Source organism: Caretta caretta, chromosome 9 (genome assembly GCF_965140235.1).
Source record: "Caretta caretta isolate rCarCar2 chromosome 9, rCarCar1.hap1, whole genome shotgun sequence".
NCBI lineage: Eukaryota > Metazoa > Chordata > Testudines > Cheloniidae > Caretta > Caretta caretta.
In genome coordinates this window covers 86,014,714-86,040,582 of record NC_134214.1, presented here as the reverse complement: position 1 = coordinate 86,040,582, position 25,869 = coordinate 86,014,714, and the positions used below count along the sequence as shown (strand labels likewise).

Below are 25,869 nucleotides of genomic sequence, written 5' to 3'. Positions count from 1 at the left end.
TATGCCGGAGAAATGTATGTCGCTCAGGAGGGTTTGTTTTTTTCAAACTGAGCGACCTAAGTTTTGCTGACAGAAGTGGCCTAACTTCAGTACCAAGCCACTTGGTTAAAAATATAGTAGAGAACAGAATTATCAGACGCATAGTTGAACACAGTATGTTGGGGAAGAGTCAACACGGCTTTTGTAGAGGGTAATCATGCCTCACCAATCTGCTAGAATTTTTTGAGGGTATCAAGAAATGTGTAGACAAAGGTGATCCAGCAGATATAGTGTACCTGGATTTTCAGAAAGCCTGACCGAGTTCCTCACCAAAGGCTCTTAATCAAAGTGAGCAGTTATGGGATAAGAGGGAAGGTGCTGTCATAGATGGGTAGTTAAAAGATAGGAAACAAAGGGTAGGAATAAGTGGTCAGTTTTCACAGTGGAGAGGTAAATAGCAGGGCCCCTCAAAGGTCTGTACTGGGACCAATGCTGTTCATAAAATGATCCGGAAAAAGAGGTAAACAGTGAGGTTGCAAAGTTTGCAGATAATGATACAAAATTAGTGACGATAGTTAAGTCCAAAGCAGACTGCAAAGAGTTACAAAGGGATCTTACAAAACTGGATGGCTGGGCAAGAAAATGGCAGATGAGATTCAATGTTGATAAATGCAAAGTAGTGCACATTGGAAAACATAATTCCAACTATATGTACAGAAAGATGGGGTCCAAATTAGCTGTTACCACTCAAGACGAGATCTTGGACTCATTGGAGATAGTACTCAGAAAACATCTGCTCAAAGTGCAGTGGCAGTCCAAAAAGCTAACAGTGTTAGGAACCATTGGGACAGGGATAGTTAAGACACAAAATATTGTAATGCCACTGTGTAAATCCATGGTACATCCACGCCTTGAATACCGCATGCAGATCTGGTTCCCCTATCTCAAGATATATTAGAATTGGAAAAAGTATAGAGAAGGGCAACAAAAATGATTGGGGTATGGAACTGCTTCCAGATGAAGAAGGATTAAAACACTGGGACTGGGGTTAATGGACCATTCACCTTGAATGGTTCCTTAGAGCTAATCTCCAGGCAGCCTCATCGGTACAGGTGGCCTGCAGCAGGCTGCATGATCGGCCATGTCACCTGATTATCAGCAGGAGCCAGGAGACTGGCTTTGAGCAGCCAGCAAGGCAGGGCTGCCCGGGGAGGCAGGGAAGGGGGGCAAGTGGGGCAATTTTCCCCAGGCTGCGCCCCCACGAGAGTTTTCGGTGGCACTTTGGGGGCAGGGGGTCCTTCAGTGCTGCCGAACACACCCAGAGTGAAGGACCCACCACCGCTTCTTCCACTCCGGGTCTTCAGCGGCAATTCGGCAGTGGGTGGTCCATGCCCCGAAGACCCAGAGCGGAAGGACCTCCGCCGCCGAAGACCCCAGGCCCTCTGAATCCTCTGGGCGGCCCTGCAGCCAGGTGCTGCTGTCTTAAATGTTCTTGCCTGCTGCTGTGCCTGCCCCTGTGTTATCTAGTTCCTGTTGCTCCTGCCTAGCCCACAGCCTTGCCTCTGTCCTGCCCCTGACTTAAACCTCTCCTTGCCTGATAAATGTGCTCACTCCATTCCAGCCCTCCAGTTTGACCTTGGCTTTGGCTCCTGAGTGCTTCACCCGCAGCTCTGGTATCCAGTTTCTGCCCTCCAGTTTGACCCTTGGATATGGCTCCCAATTCTGGCTGTGACCCTAGTCTTTGGGGCCTGATACCTGCTCCAATCACTAGGTTAGACCACCCTCGTCCAGGGTGGCTGACATTGTGTTAACTACTTATGTTAAACAATTTGTTTTACCTTGTATTTAGCTGTGGCTCACTAAGTACTTTTTCCAGACCTGAAGAAGAGCTCTTCATGGCTCGAAAGCTTGTTTCTTTCACCAACAGAAATTGGTCCAATTAAAGATATCAGCTCACCCACCTTGGCTCTATATTATCCTGGGACCAAGACTGCAAAAACAACATTGCAAACAGTACAATATTTGTCATTAGTAGAACAGATTTAAAATTGAATTAATCAAGGGCCTAATTTAAATGGGAGTTGACCTGAACCCTTAAAGTAATATTATAAAGTCTCACAATTAACTTTTAAAATGTATTGTCTAAAATTGATGGTTACCATAAACTCTGTAAATGGCAGACATAAATTCTGTGAATCCCATGTTTCGGTTATTGTGGATTATATAAACTCTTCGGACAGACTTTGTAATGGTCATAAGTGGACCGTTAGAGTCATAGCTGTTGTAAACTCAGCAGAGTATCTAGCTCATGAACCAGCTGCTTTTACATCTGCACGTGCCAAAGAGAAACCAACAATTCATAGTGGTCATGAACTAGCTATCTTTATACTTGCAGCCATTCAAAACTCTTCAGAGAAAGCAACTGAGTTAATAAAGGCCTTGAGTTAGTTATTCCTGAGATCACAAACTTTTAAACTTTGCAAAAGCCAAACATCTATAAAGGGTATGAAACATCATTTTGAGGATCCGCTGCAAATTCCACAGAGAAGCCGTGGGGTCCATAAAGGTTGTGCGCTAATATAATAGGTATGAGCAGAGAAACAAGCACCGAGATGGCAATTACATTTTCAGTGGCAGCAAAGAGACAGTTTTTCAAGACCTCATACCTTAATTCACGACAGCAGAATTAACCCTACTAATCCGTATATTATGGAATGATGTGGACAGCAGTCGCTCAGTGCTTCCGCACCGTAAGTAGTTTTGCTTTTAATTACCGAAACCTAATATCATAAGTGTCTGAATTCGCACTGAAATCTAGGGCAAACTTTTCAAAAGTGTTTAAGTGACTTAGTCCCATTTTTTTTTAAAGTGATTTAAGCACTTCAAGAGACTTACTTTCATTGAAAGTCAATGGGATTTAGACTGCAAAATGCCTTTTGAAAATGGGACTTTGGCACTTAAATTACTTCGGGTTATTTCCCCAAAGGGCACTTCGGCTCAGCATTGCAACACCTAACTGAGGTGCCCTGTGGCCTGACTGAATCCACAGCCATGAGTCAGATGTCCAGGCGCCCTATAAAATGCACGTGGCGACTAGGCGCCTAAGAATAGGTTCTACAAAAGCCATCCAGGTGAACGGAAAGCCACCTAAGTTAGCCAATAGGAAATGCCAAGGAGAGCAGTATGGCCTAAGCCCCATCCCTTAAAGGGAGTTAGATGCTGCAGTCTGCTCCTCTCTCCACTTGGGATGCACAGCCTCTCCTGGATTCAGATGCCTAAACCCTTTGTTGCAAAAGACCTGCTGTATAACCTTTGGCACAGTGGTTAGAGTACTCACCCAGGAAGTATGGGTTCAGATCCTCCAGCTGCCTGATCTGGAGCAGCGATTTGGACCTACCTCTCAAGGGAATATCCTAAGTACTGAGCTATAGGATGTTCTGGGGTGGGACTTTCTCAATCTCTCTCAAGTTGAAGCCATTGCATTGGGCTAAAGACTTGGGCCTCCCACCTCCCAGGTAAGTGCCCTAACTACTGGCTCTAGAGCCATTTTCACTCTTCCTTTGGCCCAATGAATATTTAATTATTTATGCACAGTGGAACAGCTTCAGAAGGAGAGACCGAAAGATAACACTCTCCAGAATATTTTGGGGTAATCTCCTGAGCCCTTCCAAAGCTTGCTCCAAATCAGGCAGAAGTGGAAGACCTGTGTCCAAATCCCACATCAGTGGTGAATGCTCTAACCAGTGGACTAAAGATTATAAAGAAATCAGTGGTACCCCCTCCAGCAGCTTTGCCCTGGGCACAATCTGTTCGGCAGCCTGTGAGAACACATATCGGATCAGGCCCTGCAGGTGAGATAGGCGGGGACTGCCTAGATTGAGGGCCCCACCGGGACTTAGGTGTGAGCTAGGCAGTGGGTGTCAGGACTTAGGTGACCTGTACATGCTCACTGGTGATTTTTAGATATTTCGGGGACTTATATCAGCAGAAACGCCTAGGGATTTTAGGACATACAGGGTTAAAGGCAGTTGAGAGGTGGAACTGGGGATCTGAACTTTGGGCTTAGGCACATAAATTGACGGATGCCTAAATCCCTTTGTGGATCTAGCTCGCAGACACTTTTAAACATTTTACTCCGAGACAATGAGCTTCTTAGATCACATTGTTCTGGAACTATAGATGGTCAAATATTTGAAAAGGGGGGGGGGAACACTTTTTCCTCTACTAAGTTGCATTATTAATGCAAACTATTCCCCCTCCCCTCCCCCCAAAAATCACTCTCCTTTGCCTTGGAACCATGCTAAATATGCTCACACGTTTGTAAAATAAAGATTGGAGGGGGGAAGGTAAGAGGTTTATTATGGGAACAGTCACCACGATGGCTTTTCTGTTGTGACTCCATCTGCAGCTCTCTGTACTTTGAGTATTTGCCCAAACTGGAAACACGGTAATCCTGGTTTTTAAAAGGAAAATGAAACCATTATTAGAGGGTTATTACACTGAAATTCTTTAACAGACTTTTCTTATGAAAAACATGTTGAGTGTTTTTGTTTTTTTTTTTTAAACTGACATCTGAAAATACTGTTGCTATGTTACTGTAATAGTGTGTAGGCTGCTAAATAAATAAAGGGAGTTTAGTCCATGCCAAAAATAGAAAGCCAGGTCAGAGGTGACGTTGGGGAAAAAATATATATCATTATTACTTTTCCTTCCTATCCCCCTCTTCTGCTTCTTCACCCCAGACTGCTCTGCAAGAAATCACCAGTGTGTTTCTGGGCACAAGTGGGTGATGCGCGAACCCCAGTGGCTTTGGGTCTCTGGTGCCCCAAGAGGTCACTTTGGTGTGTTCTGTTTTGTTTGTTTCAGATTCCAGTCCAAATCTGCAAAGGAAACTCTGGCAAAATTACTGAGTTGTGCATGCTTCTTAAACAGAGAATAAGCCCCTCCCAGGAGCCTCTGGGGAGGGGGATTGTCCAAAAAATGCAGCTCAAGTTGGTTTGCTCGGACAGTAACATTGATGAATAGCGTAGACGTGAAGGGAGGATGGTCCTGTGGTTAAGGTGCCAGACTGAGATTCATGAATGTGGGCTTGCTTTCTGGCTCTGCCACAGACTCCCTGTGTGGCCCAATGCCAGATTTACAAAAGTATTTAGGTGCCTTAGAAGAGGCACTTTTGTAAATTTCACTAGGTGCCAAAGTGAGTTAGGTGCCTAAATGTCAATGACTTTCAATGGGAGTTAGGCACCTAACCTGCTTAGATGATTTTGTGAATCCCACTGGTTGCCTGTCTGCATCTTTAGGTGCCTAAATACCTTTATAAATCTGGCCTCTAAATTTCTCATTGTGGCAGTTCTCATCCATATAATGGGTAATTCTACTTCCTTTACCCTTATCATCTGTTCATTTTGTAAGCTTTTCATGGCAGGGACTATCCCTTTCTCTATGTGTACAATGCCTAGAACAACAGGACCTTGGTGCTACTATTATACCGGGGTGGGCAAACTTTTTGGCCCAAGGGCCACATCTGGGTATGGAAATTGTATGGCAGGCCATGAATGCTCACAGAATTGGGGGTTGGGGTGTGGGAGGGGGTAAGGGCTCTGGGGTGGGGCCAGAAATTAAGAGTTCAGGGTGTGGGAAGGGGCTCTGGACTGGGGGTTGGGGTGAGGGCTCTAGCTGGCGGTGCGGGCTCTGGGGTGGGGTTGAAGATGGGGGGGGGGGTTGGGAGTGCAGGAGGGTGCTTTGGGCTGGGGCCGAGGCTATCAGAGGGCAAGAGGGGGATCAGGGCTGGGGTAGGGAGTTGGGACATAGGAGAGGCTCAGAGGTTCAGGCTCCGGGCGGCGGTTACCTCAAGCAGCTCCTGAAAGCAGCATGTTCCCCCTCTAGGTCCTACGCATAGGGGCAGCCGCCTCTGCAGCTCTCATTGGCTGTGGTTCCTGGCCAGTGGGAGCTGCGGGGGTGGCACTTGGGGTAGAGGCACTGTGCGGAGACCCCTGGCTGCCCCCATGCAAAGGAGCTGGAGGGGGGACATGCTGCTGCTTCCAGGAGCCGATGGAGCTGGGCAAGCCCCAGCCCCTGCTCCCTGGCAGGATCTTGAGGGCCAGATTAAAATATTTGAAGGGCCGGATGTGGTCCCTGGGCTGCAGTTGCCCACCCTTGTGTTATACAAATAACAGATAAACCAGTGAGGCTGAGGCAAGTTTAGAGTTTGTAGCAAAACTTTAAACCAGGCAAGTCATGGGTGCCTTGTGCTTTCAGAATGAACGACTTATCACTGCTGAAGTTCTGAAGTCATTTCATCTTCCAGAATGTGAGCCTGATCCTGCCCTCATTCGTGTCAATGGGAGCAGATGTAGGCCTGGTATTGCTTATGGTGAATGCCCTTTGGCTCCAAACTCATTTGTTACTCAAGTATTATCCCACTTGCTGAACATTTCTACACTACACTCATCTAGCCACAAAACTCTTGTTAAATACCTGTATCCCCAAAGCAGACTGTCTCGTGCCTGTATGAGTGTATTGCTTACTTGATGGTGCATTCTTGTCATGCCTGTCGCCTTTGTTTTGGCACCGCTGATCTTGCATGAGAGCCAATAGCCCTGGTCTATATATAAAATACACATTTGATCTGATATAATTTGTCAAACCTTCCTGCTAGAGGGATGAGACTGATCGATATGGACTAAGCTCACTGGCCTCTGCTGTTTAAGGTCTGGTCTATACACAGAGCTGTACTGGTGTAATTGTAGGTGGGAATTTTATACTGAGTTAGGGCACTACATGGCACCACAGTCAGGGTTGTGAACTGTAGAACACTGTAACACAGGGGTGAGAAAACTTTTTGGCCAAGGGCCACATTGGGGTTGCGAAACGGTACGGAGAGCCGGGTACGGAAGGCTGTACCTCCCCAAACAGCCTGGCCCCCGCCCTCTGACTGACCCCCCTCAGAACCCCGACCCATCCAATTCCCGCCCCGCTCCTTGTCCCCTGACTGCCCCCTCCCAGGACCCCCCACCCCAACTGTTCCCCTGGGACCCCACACCCTATCGAACCCGCCCTGCTCCCTGTCCCCTGACTGGCCCAACCCCTATCCATACCCCACCCCGATAGGTCCCCTGGGACCCTGGACCCATCCATCCTTCTCTTCCTGCTCCCCGGACCCCACCTCCTATCTATCCCCCTTCTCCCTGTCCCCCCTGAACTCCACCCCTTATTCAACCCCCCCCCCGTGCAAATCTCTTCGCCATCCAACCGCCCCCTGTCCCCTGACTGTCCCATGGGACCTCCTGCCCTCACCCCATCCCCTTACCCTTACCAGGCCTCTTAGAGCGGCAGGACAGGCTTATTTGAAAGCCTGGGAGGTGGGCAGGTGCCAGCCATGCTGAGGCTGCGGTGGAGGGGGGACAGCGTGGGACTAGCCTCCCCGGCCTGGAGCTCAGGGGCTGGGCAGGACGGTCCCGTGGGCCGGATGTGACCCGCGGGCCGTAATTTTCCAACCCCTGCTCTAACATGTTCTCTAACTTTGTCCTCGGTTCAGGTTGTTTAGACTTAAACACGCTGCAGAAGTGCAGGTGCAGCAAGGTAAAGAAGTGGGGAAATGGAGAGAGCTTTCTTGAAGTTGCAAATATCCATAATCCTTTTAGGAGAGTAGCTAGGAGGGAGAATCAGTTACCGAACTAAACTGTGGATCTGAACTTTGTGAAAATTCACATCCAAGCGACGTGTCTCAGCATCAACTGCGGACAGTTTGCACACATTATAGTGCCCTGAATGATATAAATATTTGATCAGTGTCAAGCTTATTCCTCCCAAGTACAGAATTTATCGTGAGCCAGGGCAAGGTTTAGTTTGCCTCGTTTCTGTAGGTTTCCTGGTTCCAGCAGTGCTCTATGAGAATATCATTATTTGCTTTGAGTTAGAATGTAGTCATTGGAGAGAGCACATTTTAAAAAAATTCAGACACCCTTAGAAATAAATGTGCAGTAGATGAAAGCAAACTCCAGTATCTGTCTTGTGCCAGGGATCCGTTTGTGGCAGAATATATCAAGCTGCTTGTCACCTCCAGTTGCTGCTGTGAACAGTGCTTGGGAACATGGCATTGTGGAGTCATCTTAAATAAAATCCTGGATAGACTTGGCAGCAGGGCAGAGTCATTATGGTCATGGTGCCAAGACAAAAGGTGGCAGGTTTCAGCGATACACCCACACCAGCAACTGGCTATGGAGGGGCAGGGCCTGAGCATTGGCTGAGTCAGCACTCTGACTGGGAGCGTCTCCATTGCAAATAATAAAGCAATGATCTCAAGGAACGCAGACAGCTTCTCTCGTTAACTGATAGAATTAAACATAACAATGTGCTAGCTCGGGTCATGAAGTTCAGCTCCGGAGTCAAACTGCATCCAGTTTCGGAGTTTTTAGTTTGGATCCATTGGTTCACACATCTCTGCAAAATACCTTTTTGTCCTTGTTAGTAAGGATTTCATGTGGGGTCTCCATGCTTATTTAAATAATGTACAATATCCAGGTAACATATTCTGAAAAACAAATGTAATCTCATGCTGAAAGGTAGGAGGAGGAGGAAACTAGAAAGGTAGGAGGAGCCTGAGGAGAACCCAGATAAGCCAGAGTCTCCTCAAGTCTTAGCCTTTGGGGATCTTTACGTTACTAAAATTTGTGGGCAATATTTATATTTGCTCTACTTGTTCCTTGCTTCTGACTGTAGTTTATGATCACTAATACTTGTCTTCATGAGTTAAAAATGGACTTGATTGTAAGAACTGAGCTACAGCTTTTTCTCTTTAAAGAGTGATTGGTTTTGGTATCTGTTTCATTGGCAAAGTGAAGCTGAATGCAGGAGAAGTTGAGCAAGCAGAACTTTAGTAGACCCTGTGTGCTGCTCTGTCCTTGTGGCAGAGCTGCTTCCAACCTGACTCCCTGCGTTGCCTGTTTTTGTTCTGGTGACTTTTCAATAACTGTCTCTCCAGGGAACGTTAAAAGAAAAGGAGTACCGTGGCACCTTAGAGACTAAGTCCTCCTTTTCTTTTTGCAGATACAGACTAACACGGCTGCTACTCTGAATCCAGGGAATGTTGGCCCTCTGACTCCTGTTCCACTGATCACAGTACATCTTCCCTATTTTACAAACATTTTAAATATAAACATTAAAACAAATTGATGCCCAGAACCCCATCCTGTGTTTCTTCAGCCAGAGGTTACTAGTACGTAGCCAAGTTGGAGTCTCCTCTTTACCACAGACTTAGGTGGTTCCATAGTCTCCTCACCAGGCAACTACGCCAGGAGCGACTTATCTCTGTCGTCTGTCTTCAAGTTTAGCTAACTTTTTCTCTGTGGAATCTCCCTCCCCTTGGGATTGGCCCCCCGATGGTTCACTCTGCGTGTTGTCTTGTGGTATGTAAGCATCTCCTGTTCCTTTGGATCACTTGTCCTTCTTTGTGGTCACTTCATATGACCTGGATGTCACTCTCGACTCCTTTAGTCCACTCCTGATGTCTCTGTAATGGCTGTATCCTCACAGGACAGCCTGTCCCCAGGGCTGGTAGGTCCTTGGCTGACCTATTGTTCTCCAGTGCCAGCATTCTCTGATTGTTGGCCATCTCCTCTCAGCCGTGTCCTGATCCTTCTGGCTGCAACAGTTCTTACCTCACTGGTTTTGGTCCTTCATCCCATTAGGTTTTGCACCTGATTGTTTTGGCACCCCTGTGATAGGGTATTGCTGTGTGTCAAAAATACTACCAAGGGGTCTGAGCCAGAAGGAATAGGAATTTGTGTAACAGTCGCTTAGTGGTTTTTACAGCTGATTCCACCTCACCCTTACTCTATGGGTGGCTGTACCTGGAAATCCTGGACACCCCATCATCTCAGGCATTGGCACCCTGGCAGCAGGATTGTCTGGCTATGTAGACTCCCTCCTCAGGCTCTACGCTACCAGCACTCCTTGCTGTCTTCGAGGCGGCACTGACTTCCTGAGGAAACTACAATCCATCGGTGATCTTCCTGAAAATACCATCCTAGCCACTATGGATGTAGAAGCCCTCTACACCAACATTCCACACAAAGATGGACTACAAGCCGTCAAGAACACTATCCCCGATAATGTCACGGCTAACCTGATGGCTGAAGTTTGTGAGTTTTTCCTCACCCATAACTATTTCACATTTGGGGACAATGTATACCTTGAAATCAGCGGCACTGCTATGAATACCCGTTTGGCCCCACAATATGCCAACATTTTATGGCTAATTTAGAACAACGCTTCCTCAGCTCTCGTCCCCTAATGCCCCTACTTTACTTACGCTACATTGATGACATCTTCATCATCTGGACCCATGGAAAAGAAACCCTTGAGGAATTCCACCATGATTTCAACAATTTCCATCCCACCATCAACTTCAGCCTGGACCAGTCCACACAAGAGATCCGCTTCCTGGACACTACGGTGCTAATAAGCGATGGTCACATAATCACCACCCTATACTGGAAACCTACTGACTGCTATACTTACCTACATGCCTCCAGCTTTAATCCAGACCACACCACACAATCCATTGTCTACAGCCAAGCTCTACGATATAACTGCATTTGCTCCAATCCTTCAGACATCGACAAACACCTACAAGATCTCTATCAAGCATTCTTACAACTACAATACCCACCTGCTGAAGTGAAGAAACAGATTGACAGAGCCAGAAGAGTACCCAGAAGTCACCTACTACAGGACAGGCCCAACAAAGAAAATAACAGAACGCCATGAGCCATCACCTTCAGCTCCCAACTAAAACCTCTCCAGCGCAGGATATGTTCCTGGGTTAATGGTTCTGTTGTGTGGTGTGTGGTTGCTGGTGAGTATTTGCTTCAGGTTGGGGGGCTGTCTGTAAGCAAGGACTGGCCTGTCTCCCAAGATCTGTGAGAGTGATGGGTCATCCTTCAGGATAGGTTGCAGATCCTTGTTGATGCGTCCAGGCTGAGGTTGATGGTGGGATGGAAATTGTTGAAATCATGGTGGAGTTCCTCAAGGGTTTCTTTTCCATGGGTCCAGATGATGAAGATGTCATCAATGTAGCACAAGTAGAGTAGGGGCATTAGGGGACGAGAGCTGAGGAAGCGTTGTTCTAAGTCAGCCATAAAAATGTTGGCATACTGTGGGGCCATGCGGGTACCCATAGCAGTGCTGCTGATTTGAAGGTATACATTGTCCCCAAATGTGAAGAATTGTAACATTCAAAAACCAGTTGGAGAACACTTCAATCTCTCTGGTCACTCGATTACAGACCTAAAAGTGGCAATTCTTCAACAAAAAAACTTCACAAACAGACTCCAACGAGAGACTGCTGAATTGGAATTAATTTGCAAACTGGACACCATTAAATTAGGCTTGAATAAAGACTGGGAGTGGATGTGTCATTACACAAAGTAAAACTATTTCCCCATGTTTATTTCCTTCCCCCCCTCCCCACTGTTCCTCACACGTTCTTGTCAACTGTTTGAAATAGGCCATGCTGATTATCACTACAAAAGGTTTTTTTTCTCTCCTGCTGGTAGTAGCTCACCTTACCTGATCACTCTCATTACAGTGTGTATGGTAACACCCATTGTTTCATGTTCTCTGTGTATATAAAATCTCCCCACTGTATTTTCCACTGAATGCATCTGATGAAGTGAGGTGTAGCTCACAAAAGCTTATGCTCTAATAAATTTGTTAGTCTCTAAGGTGCCACAAGTACTCCTGTTCTTTTTGTGGATACAGACTAACACGGCTGCTACCCTGAAACCTGTCATAGTTTGAAAAGTGAGCCTTCAGTTTGCCAGTCATTGACTTGCTTCTTGTATCGTGACCTCCCAGAAATTTGAGTAGTAGTTGTCTGTAATCAAGTTCTGCTTTTCTTTGAAAGTAAATAATCCTACTCCCACCTTTTCTCAGAGTCAGGTGGGCAGCTCATGTGGTAACAGAGTCACTTTCTACTGGTGGTTATCACATGACCAGTCGGTGTCACTCTTCTGTCAAGGTGCGGAGTTGTGTTTTTATTGCCAGCCGGTAACCACACTCTGGCGTCCCTTTAAGACAGCTGTCAGTGTTCAGGTGTGAGCCATATATTTTTTTGCATGACATCCTTCTGTAACGAGGCAAGAATAACAACTCTGTGTTCTCAAAATGTGATCCCATCCTGCATATTCAGCTCACCTTTAATTTGAAAATATGGTTCTGCTCCTACGGTACTTGGCTTTTGTCTTTTGGGCAAGCTGCTAGGACTGCTCTCTTGACTGCCTTTTCTGTAGCCTCTTTGATTTCAGTCAGTTATGCTGTTAAAACTGGGAGATTGAATCCATTATCATGCTATACTGTCTTGATCCCCTTCCCCCAACTTGCTGATGCTGGGTATGTATGCCCTGCTCAAGATATGAGCCAACACCAGTAATCATCCAGGACAATATCTGATCTCTGTGTGATAGCACTGGAGGTGCCTCAACATGCTCTGCAATCTCTTTGGAGCACTAAGAAGGGGCTTTGCCATGATTGTCTCTGGAGGTTTGTGGCCTGATTGCACTATTGCTGGGTGACCCTAGATGTACTGAGGGAATCGGTCCACTCCAGATACCACAGCCAGAAGCTCTTTTTCCTGTTTCGGCATACCCTTGTTCAGTCACTGAAAGGGGTCTGCTGGCATAAGCAGCCAGCTGCTCTTGCGAAAGAGCTACACCCAGTCCTTTCTCTGAGGTATCATACTGGCATGTCAGTGGCTCTCCTGGCTGATAGTACTTCAGGACATGGGCATCCATTCTCATTTATTTCGGTGTGTCAAATGCTTGCTGTTGGGCACCTGCCCGGTCCCACACAACATCCTGCCTTGGGAGCTGAGGATGGGGTTCTGCTGCTGCAGCCAGGTGTGGACAGAACTTGAACAGAAGATTTGTCATTCCTATGAAGTGCTGAACCCCCTATCACATCCACTGGAGCTGGCCTGTCTCTGACTGCCTTGATTTTGTTGGGATCTGTTTTCAGTCCCTCCCCTGTGAGCTGATGTCCAATGTATCTCACCTCATGCTGCTTGAGTCAATTTTTTTCTGGGTTATGTTTTACGTTCTTTTTGTCACTGAATTGCTCTGGAAAAGATTGGTGTTTTCTATCATTCACCTTCACCTAAAGTGAGAATATGATCTGCAATTATTTTCACCTCAGGCAATTCTTCCCTCCTTGGGTGAGTGTTCTTTGGAACACCTCTGGTGCTGGGCTTATGCCCTCTGGCATACACAGCCCTCTGTAGCAAACAAATAGTGTTGCAAAGGTTGTCAGCATGCTGGACTCTTTATCCAGGCTTATGTGCAAAAACCAGTTCCTCATATCACAGACTGTAAAGATTCTGACTTTGGAAAGTTCTGTCAAGATGTCATCAGTTATGGGCGGTGGATAGTGGCATCTATGCAGATGTGTAATTTGGCTTCTTTACCACTACTATGCTGCTTAAGTACTAGTCTCTGCAGATGCTATGAAACTCCTGATCTACATACTTTTGAGCTCCTTGCATACTGGTTTATGTTAGGGCTGCCAGGTGTCCAGTTTTCAAACGGAAAGTCCGGTCAAAAAGGGGCACTGCTGACTGTACACTAAAAGTCCAGTTACCTGCAGTAACTGGCGTCCGTTTTTAAAATCTTCCCCATATGCTTTTAAAATTGTCTCCATTGTCCATGGGTGCTCTGTCTTCTAAAAGAAAGTACCAGTGTGCTGCCGTGGCCAGAACTTTTGGTGTCTTCCGTGTACCTGTGAAATATAGTAATTGATATAGAAATTGTGATGCATTGTAGTGGAAACTGAAGACAAAAAAAAATATGTCTAAGAATCTATCAATAGTGAAGAAAAATATAGCACAATTCATCTGTCTTTTGAACAGCATTCTTTATACAAACAGTATCCACCAAAAGCCACTAGATTTGGATATGATTCTGGTGATAAAGAAGAACAGTCGGAGAGAAACGAATCTCTTTAAAAGAACAAACTGTCACTATTTGGAAAGTCTCTCACTTTCTAACTGAGGGATCAAAATTTATACACAGAGTAGCCATTTTTGCTTTGCATAGTGTGGGTTTTGTATGACTCACACTCAGCAGCAGTACCTATTGCTGAGGACTGAGAAAGAGAGAATTCAGAAGCAGATGCCGGCTGCTAGCTGGAGAATTCTCATAGTATACTTGATACAATGAGCTTATTTGATGGGGCAGAACAAGGTGTGCCATGTCTATGTATTTACTGCCCGTCCCCTCTACGGGGCAATATGTGAAGTGAGCAGCTGTGGCCTAGCTCTAAAAGCAGCTGCAGATGCAGGAGTCTATCCCAGCTGAAGAGGCGGGGCTATAACAGGCCAAGCAGGAAGGAGAAGGTTTCCAGATGGGAGGGTGTAAAATTTAAGGACTGCATGCAGAACAGAGAGTTGCATTCCTAATTTAGAATGCAGACAGCTCAGCAGATGGCCTAGCAGATGAGTTGTTAGGTATCCGAATATTGCATGAGAACATGAGACTGTTAAGGGAAATAGGGAGGCTGTGTACAAAAGATTTACAACCCTGCTTAACTGAATGGTATGAGGGGTGATCTGATGCCATGTTGCCCCACCCTGCTTGGCAGTGGCGCCCATGTTTCTCCCACTGTCCTGCCAGCGTGCCTCATCGTCTCTGGTCCGAAGAGGGTAGTTCAGTTTTCATGTCTCCCCTGGGTTAGCCTACCAAAATGAAAAGGAGTACTTGTGGCACCTTAGAGACTAACAAATTTATTGATGGAAACTGGACCGTGACCACCAAACTCATTTCATATAGTCCAGTAGTAGCCACTTTCTGTCATTTTCATTCTAGCTTGCCTTTGAACTAACTACCTAGCTAGTTAATGTCCTATTCATCCCCTGAGCCATGAATTCCCACAGACAGCAGGGTTTCCATAAAGCGGTATGTGAGTGAGTGACACTGCTAATGGTGCTATTTGTTTGTTGTACTGCTGATGGGCGCTAAGCAATGAGAGTGATGCATTCTGGTGCTTCTGGAGGAAATATTGGTCAGAGAATTTGGTGTAATGTTAACTGTCATCCTAAAGCAAGTTCTTTACATACAATAGACAAAAACTACTAAACTCTGGGGAAAAATAGTTGATATAATGCTGCCCAAACTGTCTTTCAAGCTACAGGGCTATGAGTAGAAGTGAAATGTTCCGTTCTAGGGAAATGGCAAATTAAACCTCCTCTGATACAAGTGTTCTAGTGAGAGGAAGCAGAAAGGTGTGTTAAAATATATTACTATAATTTATTATTTTATTATAAATAAGATGAACCCTCAGGACATCATACATTTTTATAGTAAAGCAATTAAATAAGAAATAATGAAATGCATCATGAAATTAAAATGGGGTTTTCTTCCATAACAAACCTGTGAGGTAGAATAGTTAGAATGCTGACTGTGGTTTTTTTATCTGACTGTGGTTTTTTTCCACAGCTTGAAGTACTGGTGACCATCTGGAAAATTGCATGGTTCAACAAGTCCAGCAATCAGGCTAGTCACTTTTAAGGAACCTAAAACTGTTGTTGCTGTACGCAGCCAAATAGAACTGTCAACAGTAGAAAACATGTTCAGTTCAGATGATCTTGTTTGGCATTGTTCTTATTTTGTGGTAATATCAATTTCTCTCAGTGGGCCTCAGCCTGCAGTCCTCACTCAGTCAAAATTCCCATTGATCTGAATGTGACTTTTGCCTCCATGGGCATGTCTGCACGCCAGTGTAAGCCCAGGGTTTTTAGAACTCACGTTAGTAGACCCCGGGTTTGTTTATTTAGGGTTTGACACTCTACACTCACCACAGGTTAGGAATTATTGAAACCTGAGTCCCAGCCTGGGGCTCCAACGTCTACAGTGCACTGTCCAGGGGCACTTCCAGCCACCCATATCCCAGACTTCCTAGCGCCCTCCCAAAATGTGGCTATTCTAACCCTTTGTTTTTGGTGCAGTGTGGGAAAACTTGACTGTCCCCCAAACTTGACTGTCCAGATGACAAAGGAAGTTGGCCCGTGGGATTGTGGAATGCTTTTGGCGGATTCCTAGGGTATGCCTACACTGCATTAAAACATCCGCAGCTGGCCTCCATCAGCTGACTCAGTCTTGCGGGGTTTAGACTGCAGGGCTATACAATTGCAGCGTAAACATTTGGGCTTGGACTGGAGACAGGGCTCTGGCTCATCTATGCTGCAATTTTATAGCCCCACAGCCCAAACCCCAGAAGCCTGAGTTCTCTGATAGAGGCCAGCCGTGGATGTGTTAATGAAGTGAAGACATACCTCCAGAGCTCGAGCTCTGTGGAGCTGTGTCTACAACACAAAGCAATAGGGTTTGAATGCTGGGGTCCTAGCTTGACTCAGGCTCAGACTCTCCACCCATGTGGGGCCCTGGGTCCAAGTCCTGGGTTAGGGTTGAGCCCGAGTTCAAACCCTGGACTTGCATTTCAGTGTAGACATACCCCATGAAAACAGCAGGAACACACCCAAAATGTTTCAGTTAAAAGGTGTATGAGACCTCTTCAGAGCTGGCTTCATAATGCAGAACATATATGCAGGGCCGTCCCTAAGGGATGTGGGACCCGGGACAGAAGTGACGGATTCGTCTCTTCCGGGACCGACCGCACCGGCCAATGACACCGGCCCACGGTGCCCACCAAAGTGTGGGGCCTGGAGTGGTCACCCCAATTCGCCCTACCCAAGGGATGGTTCTGCATATACGGGTCCCACTACAGGCAGTCTGATAATTCCTTCCACCGAGTATGAGACAAATGAAGGATCCCGGCCTGTGACCTTTTACTCATGTGAATAGTCTTTAGTGATATAAATTTCAGTAAAATTTCAGCCAAGAAAAATGTCTCCCAGCGCTATATCCAAAGGCTTCATCTTGCTCCCATTGAATTCAACTGAAAAATGCATTTTTTGCTATTGACATCAAAGTGGGCAGGACCAGTACCAGTGATTTGTGCTTGGGGGGAGAGTCCCTGTCTCTGTGGGGGACAGCGGACAAGGGGAGTGGTTTGGGTTTGGTTTTGTTTTTATAAGTATTCCTCTAACATTTTAAAAACCCGTTCCATTTCAAGTTGCTATCTATCCGATGATTAATAAAGTGTGTTACTTTTTTGTCTTCAGATTAAAAATGCTGAGCCGTGCATTGTGCTTCTCTGCTTTGGAAAACATGCTACGGAGCACTCTTAATTAGTCAGCAAATACCAGAGCCGCACTTCAGGGAGTCAGTGAAAGAGAAAGGGGGAAACGTTCACTAATGATCCAGTTATTCAACAAGAATGTTGACTTGCTGAACTTCTAGCAAAGAACTGGTAATGACAACTTTCTTCTAGTGCTTAGCATCTAATTTGTTTTCAAGACCACAAGTATGATAAGACTGCAGTATCTATTAGCTGTGTGGGGCGAAGAGGTGAGATATCAGAGAGTTACATAGCTTACTGGGCCTTCACAAGACCTTTATGGCTCTATCCCACCACTCTTTGGAAATTCCTGTGGCAAGGCATCTCCTCCACCTCGCCAGGCTATGGGTTGGGGTGTGGGGGGCTGGGGTAAATCAGTCCCACTCTGGAGAGTTTTTATTTCTCAGTTGGGTTTTATTCACAAGGTGGGCCTCAGGGTAGGCCCAAGGAGTACTCTTCAGCCAAACCAAAAAAGCAAATTCATAATGCACAAAAAAGGAGTATCTTTACCTGTCCCCTCTTTGGGGTACTGCTCAGGTATGCAGGCCCCAGGGTGCCACTCCTTCCTCAAATAGGCAATTAGCTTGGTTGCTTCCCCGATAGGGAGGGGAGCAACCTTCCACCCTGGAGAAGCCTTTTCAACCTGTTGCTACTAGCCCTGCTGCAGCTTGCCTCTCCTCCTCCCCTCCCATGAGAGAGGGGTTTTTAAAGGTTACAGGCAGTCCTTAATTGGACTCAGATGTCCCTAGCTGGCTTGAGGTTACCTCTTTTCAACTCATGGGGCAAAGGGCCTTTACCATTCTAGGGCTGACATACTTGCCTTCTACCATTCTCTTACATTTCTGGCTCCTCCTGAACCTACTCTAATGGTTCTGGCTGCACTTCTCCCTGCACCTTTTAATCTATGCACACCCCATCCATGGCCCCACGAAGTCGTGAGACCTCCTCGTCAGCCTCTTCCTAGTGGTGGCCAAATTGGCCCATTTATAATACCAGGGAAAGGATGTTGACTGAGGGGGTTCCCTGTGACTTTGGGGCCTATTTCCGTTCCTCTCTGTTCACGTATCCAGGCAGAGTTAATCTGGGCCGCATCCACTGACTCCCTTGACATCTTTGAGGAGCAGTGGGCACTGTCTGGGGTTCTCTGCTCGGTGTTCCCTATTTTTGACCTTTGACCCTCACACCTGTCCCAGTTGTTGTTGTCTCCCATATCTATTTGAGTCCCAGGCTCAGTCGCTCCTCCACTTAGGCTGGGGGAGGGGCCTGTAGCTGTGGGTGGGCTTGTGCCTGCCCACTTTCCGGAAACCTATAAGACGACTCTCTTACAGCTGTGAGGTCTGACTTTGTCACACCCCTATTAAACTATATGATACATTCAGCTGTCAATAACTTCAGGGCTTGCTCAGCTTTTCAATCAGTTTGTCATGCTATGTAGTGCAGATTCCATGGTTTAGAGAATCAATTCAGTGGGACTGGAAGGAGTCTATTATTATATAGAAATAGTGGCTTGACTCTTATGTAAATTCAAGTAATAATTCCCCCTTACTGAACACAGTTTTGTTGGAAAACTCTTGTCCTCACAGCATCTGGCCATAACTAAGTTCTGATCTCACGTGAGGGCTGGATGCTTTGGGGCAGATCCTTAGCTAATGTAAATGATCCTAGCTCCATCCCACTTCTAGGCCTGTAGTTTTGCTTCTTTTGGCATCCACCAACCAGCCTCCTTCACCTTGCATGCTGCTTTCAGTTATTTTAGTGGTTAAACCTAAAAATTCACACAACTGCAGCCTTAGCCTTCTCTAGGCTGCAGGAAGCATGGGAGCTACCAACCCCAATCCCCATGGAAAAGGCCAAACGACCACAGGCAGAATAAATGGCAAACAAACATCAGCTGGTGTTTTTGCAGTTTCTATCCATTCAATTCCATTCCTTTCTACTACATCTTGGAATGGGGATTCCGGAATGGGGCCTTTAAGCCTGAAATAAATCCTGCTGCCATTTCCTGGCCCCTAGATCCATAGGAGACGTAGAATACTTATGGTTCAGGCCATGTTTTACACTATAGGCACTCCTGAGACACTTCCTGTGGCAACAGAAGAGGTTTTTCTGTTGCTGTAGTTAATCCATCCCTCCAAGCAATGTGAAAACTACGAACTGCTTTGTTTTCACTAGGATATCACCATTCGTTAGTTAACACAAAGTAAAAACACACCCTTTTCTCTAGTGAAGACACACTTACTCAATGTGAGTAACCCTTATATGAGTAGTTCCATTTTCTTCAATGGGACTACTTAAATGAGGAAGTGAGACTCCGTTTGAGTAAGATTTGCAGAATTTGCACTCTACAGAAACATGCAACTAAAATGATGTTGCAGTAAGGGTAACCTGTGCTCATTAAGACTGACACGTAAATATAATCTGTTGCTTTAGTTTGGAACAGTTTTCATATGATTTGTAATGTTTCATCCATCATGGTATTGGCTTAATTAGTAGAAAATAAAGCCTGTCTGCTTGGGCCCAATTTTGCAGTCTTTATTCAGAGAAACTCATGAGAGTAAGGACAAAGGAGAGTAGGATTTGGACTTTTAACAGGACCATTTTCTACCTCTGAAGTACGTGTGTGTGCATAGCTTCCCCCCTCCCACGCACATACAGATCTTTGCCCTTTCATAAGCAAAGATTAAGGAAAAATATTAGTTCAAGTTAAGAAAACGAACTAGGTAAGTTAGGTTAGCATAACCGGTTTATCCTGTCTCTACTGATTCTTTAATTGTCAGACAGGATCTAATGCAAGTTCCTCATACTGATGAATAGGAAGCCTGCACATCTTGTCACATGGTTGGCAATATATAATACTATGTCTCTATTCCCTGGGTTTGTATATCAATTTGTATGTCTAAGTTCAAAATGACAGCGCCGTGCTTCATTTGTCTACCATGCAAATTGAGATGGTGAGAGGAAAGACTTGACGACACAGGAACATATGCAATCTTTACTGATGATCTTTACTGATTCACTTGTGGTTCCATTACTTGTAAGTTAAAGGTTATGAACAATGCTTGGCAATATTCCTTATCTCCGTGATCAGCCCGTTGGCGAGCATGCCTTGCGGAGAGGTTATTCTGCTACACCTCAGGCTTACTCTTGCAGTCTTCTTGCCATTTACACAATATTGTCAGGGTGAAACCACGGCACAGCAGCAAAGGGTTTGAGCTGCTTGTGCATGTGGTTGTTTTGGCAGTTATATTGTCACCGTTTTCCAGAGCACCTGAGCACTTCGCCTCTGATGCTGCACATCCAGAATGTGGCAGACAGCAGAGGTGAAATTCACCTCTGTGCAGAGGGGCCATACAAGCTCTATGTATTAGTTCAGTGCTCCAAACAAAATTTAAGGTGGACTTAAGTGATGGATAGGCCTTTTGCTGGCCTGCACAGGGGAGAATTTCACATCTTTACATTATTCTCATGCTCCAAGAGTGCAGTAGGGGTCTGATTCAACCCCCACTGACTTCCCTTGAACTGGATCAGGCTGGATATTACTTCTGATAAGTTCCTGTACTGACATTCAATAGAACCACATTGATTTAAAAATTCTTGGTACTGATGGTTTAAAGTATTGAATGCTCTTGCACCATCCTCTTAATCTGATCTTTTAGGTTATATTCTGAATTCTTTAGTAAAATTCAAATAGGTCAGTTATTTACCTTGCCCTGAATTTAATCTCATACAATTAGGAGCCAGAACGTTGTGTGATCTGAACCATGTCTGCAGCATGTCACCATTTAAAAACTCCCCATCAGCAGTGGAACAGACAGGAATATCTGTTGAGTGCTCTGTTTTGTTTTTATTGCTGCTCTGGATTCTGTTCTCATCTACACTAGTACATTCAGCGGTGATATACTCCAGTATAAGCCTAACTCCATTAGAGTCACTCCAGATTTACACCTGCATAATGGACAGCAGAATCTGGCCTTCTGTTACTTGTAGTGTAGGAATATAGAGTGCTCTGGACTTTTTTTTCTAGCTGTTTCACAGTGCAAGTTTTCTGTTATAGATGCTCTTGTACATGATGAGGAACACAGTATAAATATGAAGAAAGATATGCAACCTATTCTGAGCTAAACTTTCAAAGATTTGGCCTCCAGTTTTGCAGATGCAAATCAGACAGCTAGCCATCCAACTGGTGATATTTTATACACTATCTTGGCTTTGATTTGTATATAGCTTTCACTAGTTTTAAAAATGCTTTAGAGAGTCCGTCAAAAGGTAAAGAGAGTAGATGGGTTTTCAGATGAGATTTAGAGAGAGGATTCAGTGCCTCCTAGGGAGAAAGAAAGGGAGGAGCAACACAAGTCAAAGAGTGACTTATAGCCCCACATCAGATCATGGAGAGGCAAAAGTGGGGAGCCCAAGAGCTTGATTCTCCTCTCACTGTCGTAACTACTTTAGAAAACAATGGGGCAGGTTATCACCTGGTGTAAATGGCCTGAGGATCTGCCCTAGTGGAGTTGCATCAGGCTCAAAGTGTGTAAGAGTCTTACCTAGAAACACTCCCATTGACTTTAATAGGGCCGCAAGTGAGAGGAGAATTGGGCTCCAAGATGACAGGAGACGAAGTAAGCAGGTGCAGTGGTAGCTGGAGATCAGAGAAGTAGGATAAAATCATCCCATGGAGTGTTTTGAATACTAGTGGGATAAGTTTGTGCTGGATCTGGTGACTGAGAAGAAGCCAATGAAGTAGACACATTCTTAAACTCCTGCCCCCAGATAGGCTAAAAACGCTCCTTGAAATGTGTTTTGTTTTTTGTTTTAAATATTTCTCTGTTGGTGCAATATGTGGGATACATTCATAACTGTAATAGTGCTGCCTTAGCCTTCAGTCCTCTCATAATGCATATGCCTCAGTCTGTATAAATAACAAACTCATGGAATTAAATAGTCTCATATGTGATTTTTTTTCTTTAAAAAAGCGAGACCGCACTATCAATGAGGCCAGAAGCTCTAAAAGTTGCCAAGTTAATGTTCTCCAAGTAATTTTTTAATGTTTTGTGGATTGTTTCCAGTAAATCAGAGGAGATCTTGTGCAAGCACTTCCAAGCATTTCTTGCATTTGTTCCTCTACTTATAGACTATGAGACAAGCAAGATGGTTGCCTGTCTTTGGCCAGGAAGTTAGATATTGAAACAGTGAACTCCCATTAAAAGCCCCTAGCGCTTAATTTAATTTGAAAAAAAATACCAAAAAACTTGTAAGTGGTTTTGCAACTAATTTTACTCTTTTTAAAAAAAAATCCTCCTGTGACATTGCGCTCCATATGTTTATGGAAATATGCTTATGAGTGTAAATATAATGTAATTGGAATATGCTTTATGCAAAAGGTCTCTTGTAAGGTATCATTACAAAGCTTATAATCTGCTGAGTGTGATCATCCTATTTGTATGAATGTATCATTCTTGTATCTGAAGCTAGGCATATGAAGTATTACTCTGAAGTCCTATTGTAACTAAGCAAAATGTGGGCCATTAATGGTGGGTTGGAATCTTGATGGCTCCCATTAACTAGAACAATTGGTTGTGATTGGCTCTGTTTACTCGCAAACCTTCCTGAGTATGTGCAGGCCAACCCTGAAAGAATGGAGAATGAGGTCTTACAGTGACATGTGATCGTGTCACCTGATACTGGAATCCATCTTAAACCTGGGGCTTTTCCATTTTGAAGGAGTGGTGGGGACCCAGAGAGACAAAAGATTCTCACCTTGTGCCAAAGTTATAAAAGGGGGTGTAACAGAACAAAGGTGGCCAGTCATTTGAAATCCTGTAGTTACCACTTGAGCTGGAACTAACAAGAACTGTACCAGGGAAAGGATTGGGCCCAGACTAAGAAGGAGTCTAGTCTGTGAAAGAAGCTTATTGGAACATCTCTGAGGGTGAGATTTACCTGTAATCAGTTTCTTAATGTATTAGGCTTAGACATGCGTGTTTTGTTTTATTTTACTTGGTAACTTACTTTGTTCTGTCTGTTATTACTTGAAACCACTTAAATCCTACTTTTTATACTTAATAAAATCACTTTTGTTTATTAATTAACCCCGTGTAAGTGATTAATACCTGGGGGAGCAAACAGCTGTGCATATCCCTCTATCAGTGTTATAGAGGGTGGACAATTCATGAGTTTACCCTGTATAAGCTTTATACAGAGTAAAACAGATTTATTTGGGGTTTGGATTCCACTGGGAGCTGGGTGTCTGGGTCCTGGAGGAAGGTAACTTGCTGAGCAGTTTTTAGTTAAAGTCTGCAGCTCTAGGGGCATGCGTGGACCAGACCTGGGTCTGTGTTGCAGCAGGCTAGCGTGTCTGGCTCAACAAGGCAGGGTTTGGGAGTCCCAAGGTGGCAACGGAAAATGGGCTCAGAGGTGATTTCAGCATATCAGGTGACAGTCCCAAGGGGGTCTCTGTGACCGAACCCCTCCATATTTTGATGTTGATTGAAAGAAGCAAACTGAAAACTCTTTATGTGGTGAAATTCCAAGCAGACGATCACTATATGTAAATATGCTTACAAGCAAAAGCCACAGCAGATCTGAAAATCATGTCTCTGCCAAACTTGCTCAGATTCCATGGTTGATTATATTACATGAATAAATTATTGGGAAGATGCATTCTGAGCTTGTCTTTTTTCCAGGGGGAGTGGGGAGAGTGATCCATATTTTATCTTTTGAAAGCAGAGCCAAGATGATACAATGAGTATGACATTGCTAGTTGACTGCCAATTACTAGCCAATTTGATTTGTAGATGGCCCTTCTGAGCAATGCTGGTGAAAATATTCCTGAGATTAACTTTCTGATCAATTTTTAGTTATTAAGGGCCAGATTTTTCAAAGATAGTTTTGTGCCCTCAGATGCAGATAGGAGCCTAGTGGGATTTTCAGAAGTGCCCAAGCCATTTAGATGCCTAACTCCAATTGGTGGTAATGGGAGTTAGGCACCTAACCTGCTTGGGTGCTTTTGAACGTCCCACTAGGCTCCCCTCCACTCTTTGGGTGTCTAAATATCTTTGAAAATCGGGCCTACTATACACTCACTAGCCCTCTCACATCTCTAAAGAAATGGTTTTTTGCAATTCCCTCTGGCCCTCCACCCTTATGGATAGCCTTGTGGATAAGATATAGGAGTGAGTATCAAAGGGCCTTTACCTAACTGCCACAAATTCATTGTGTGGCCATGGGCAAGTCACTTAGCTTCCCTCAGTTACTCCATCTGTAAAATGGAATTAATAATAGCTCTCTCACATGCAAATTTAGGATTAAATAATCACTGCTGTAGTTATGAAGCACTGGGAGATTGGTGGATACAAGCATTAGTTTAAATCTTCATAAATAAATATCTGAGTGTTATGGTGTTTGGCTTACAGGTCCGTGTTTTTTCTGCAGAATCTCATAAAATGTTACAGTATGACTCGCTATACTGCGTTGCATTGGTTTCTTGCACACATCAGGACATTTGGCATGCTGCTTTTTACCATGAAAGGGGATATTAAGGCCTTAAGAGCCATGACATTGTAGGTTTCCGTGTTAATCTGTATTCGCAAAAAGAAAAGGAGTACTTGTGGCACCTTAGAGACTAAAAAATTTATTTGAGCATAAGCTTTCGTGAGCTACAGCTCACTTCATCAGATGCATTCAGTCCACTGTAGCTGTAGCTCACGAAAGCTTATGCTCAAATACATTTGTTAGTCTCTAAGGTGCCACAAGTACTCCTTTTCTTTTTATGACATTGTAGAGTCACTACTGTACTTCTTCTTTAGTGAAGATGAATCTGTGATTGCCCCGTGGAGACAGAATGTTTCTCCATCTTCGTGCTCATTTCAAGGCCAATCTAAATATGCTACGTATGTTACTGTTTGCCCACAAACCATTTTCAAATATAAACTGACTCATATACAACATATAAGGAACATGGCCTGAATATATGTTCCTCTTGGCATCTATTTTTAGGTGTTATACTTTGAACGATCACTGTTATGCCAGTGGCATTCAGATTTGTTCTCCCTGCTGTTCCTTCTGAGGCCAGCTCAGTCCCATAATAAAGTTCAAATCTGGATTTCAAAGATAGTGAAATCAGTGCTGACAAACAAGGATTTTTGAAAAATGTCTGCTAACCCCTTCCACTGACATAAAAGTTGTTTAATGGCACTCTGACTCAAGGTGGAGAGAAATCAGGTTTTTTTAAATTACTTTAATTCAGTTTTCTTTTTTATAATAAACCTATTTAAAAGTAAAATTGACATAGGTTGTTACAATGTTAAGGACTAACCTTATACTACATCCATTAAAATAATTTAAATTAAGTAAAAAATATCATTCAGTACATATTTGCTGCTGAAGTTTAAACCACTAAGCATGTGGAAGCCACTGGCTAAGCATCTGGAACTAGAGTTTGTTAAAGTGCTAAACCACTTTTGACAGCAGTAGCCTCTTCTGCAGGTGCAGAGAATATTTCCTTCATTTCAGTTTATTGAACTAGTTCAGTGCAATGATTAGTTCATTCAAAGTTGAGAAACCGAGTGGGAGTTGAAAAAGCAGGAAAGTTTTCCAAACTATGAATAAAAATGAATTGAGAAAAGAGGAGACCTACTACTTTTAAAATCTTGAAGGACATGGTGA

General features: G+C 44.5%; 1 protein-coding gene across 2 annotated transcripts in view; it reads left to right on the top strand.

Annotated features, from left to right (window-relative positions):
• Window positions 1-25,869, top strand: part of GAB3 (GRB2 associated binding protein 3) — a 105,623-nt gene that overhangs the window by 12,142 nt on the left and 67,612 nt on the right. Inside the window, exon 2 of one of the 2 annotated variants that reach the window (XM_048864411.2) lies at window positions 17,153-17,340. The exons of the other annotated variant lie outside the window; for it this stretch is intronic. The gene's annotated coding sequence lies outside the window, so the exon portion shown is untranslated. The remainder of the gene's footprint in view (window positions 1-17,152; window positions 17,341-25,869) is intronic. 2 annotated transcript variants of the gene reach the window in all.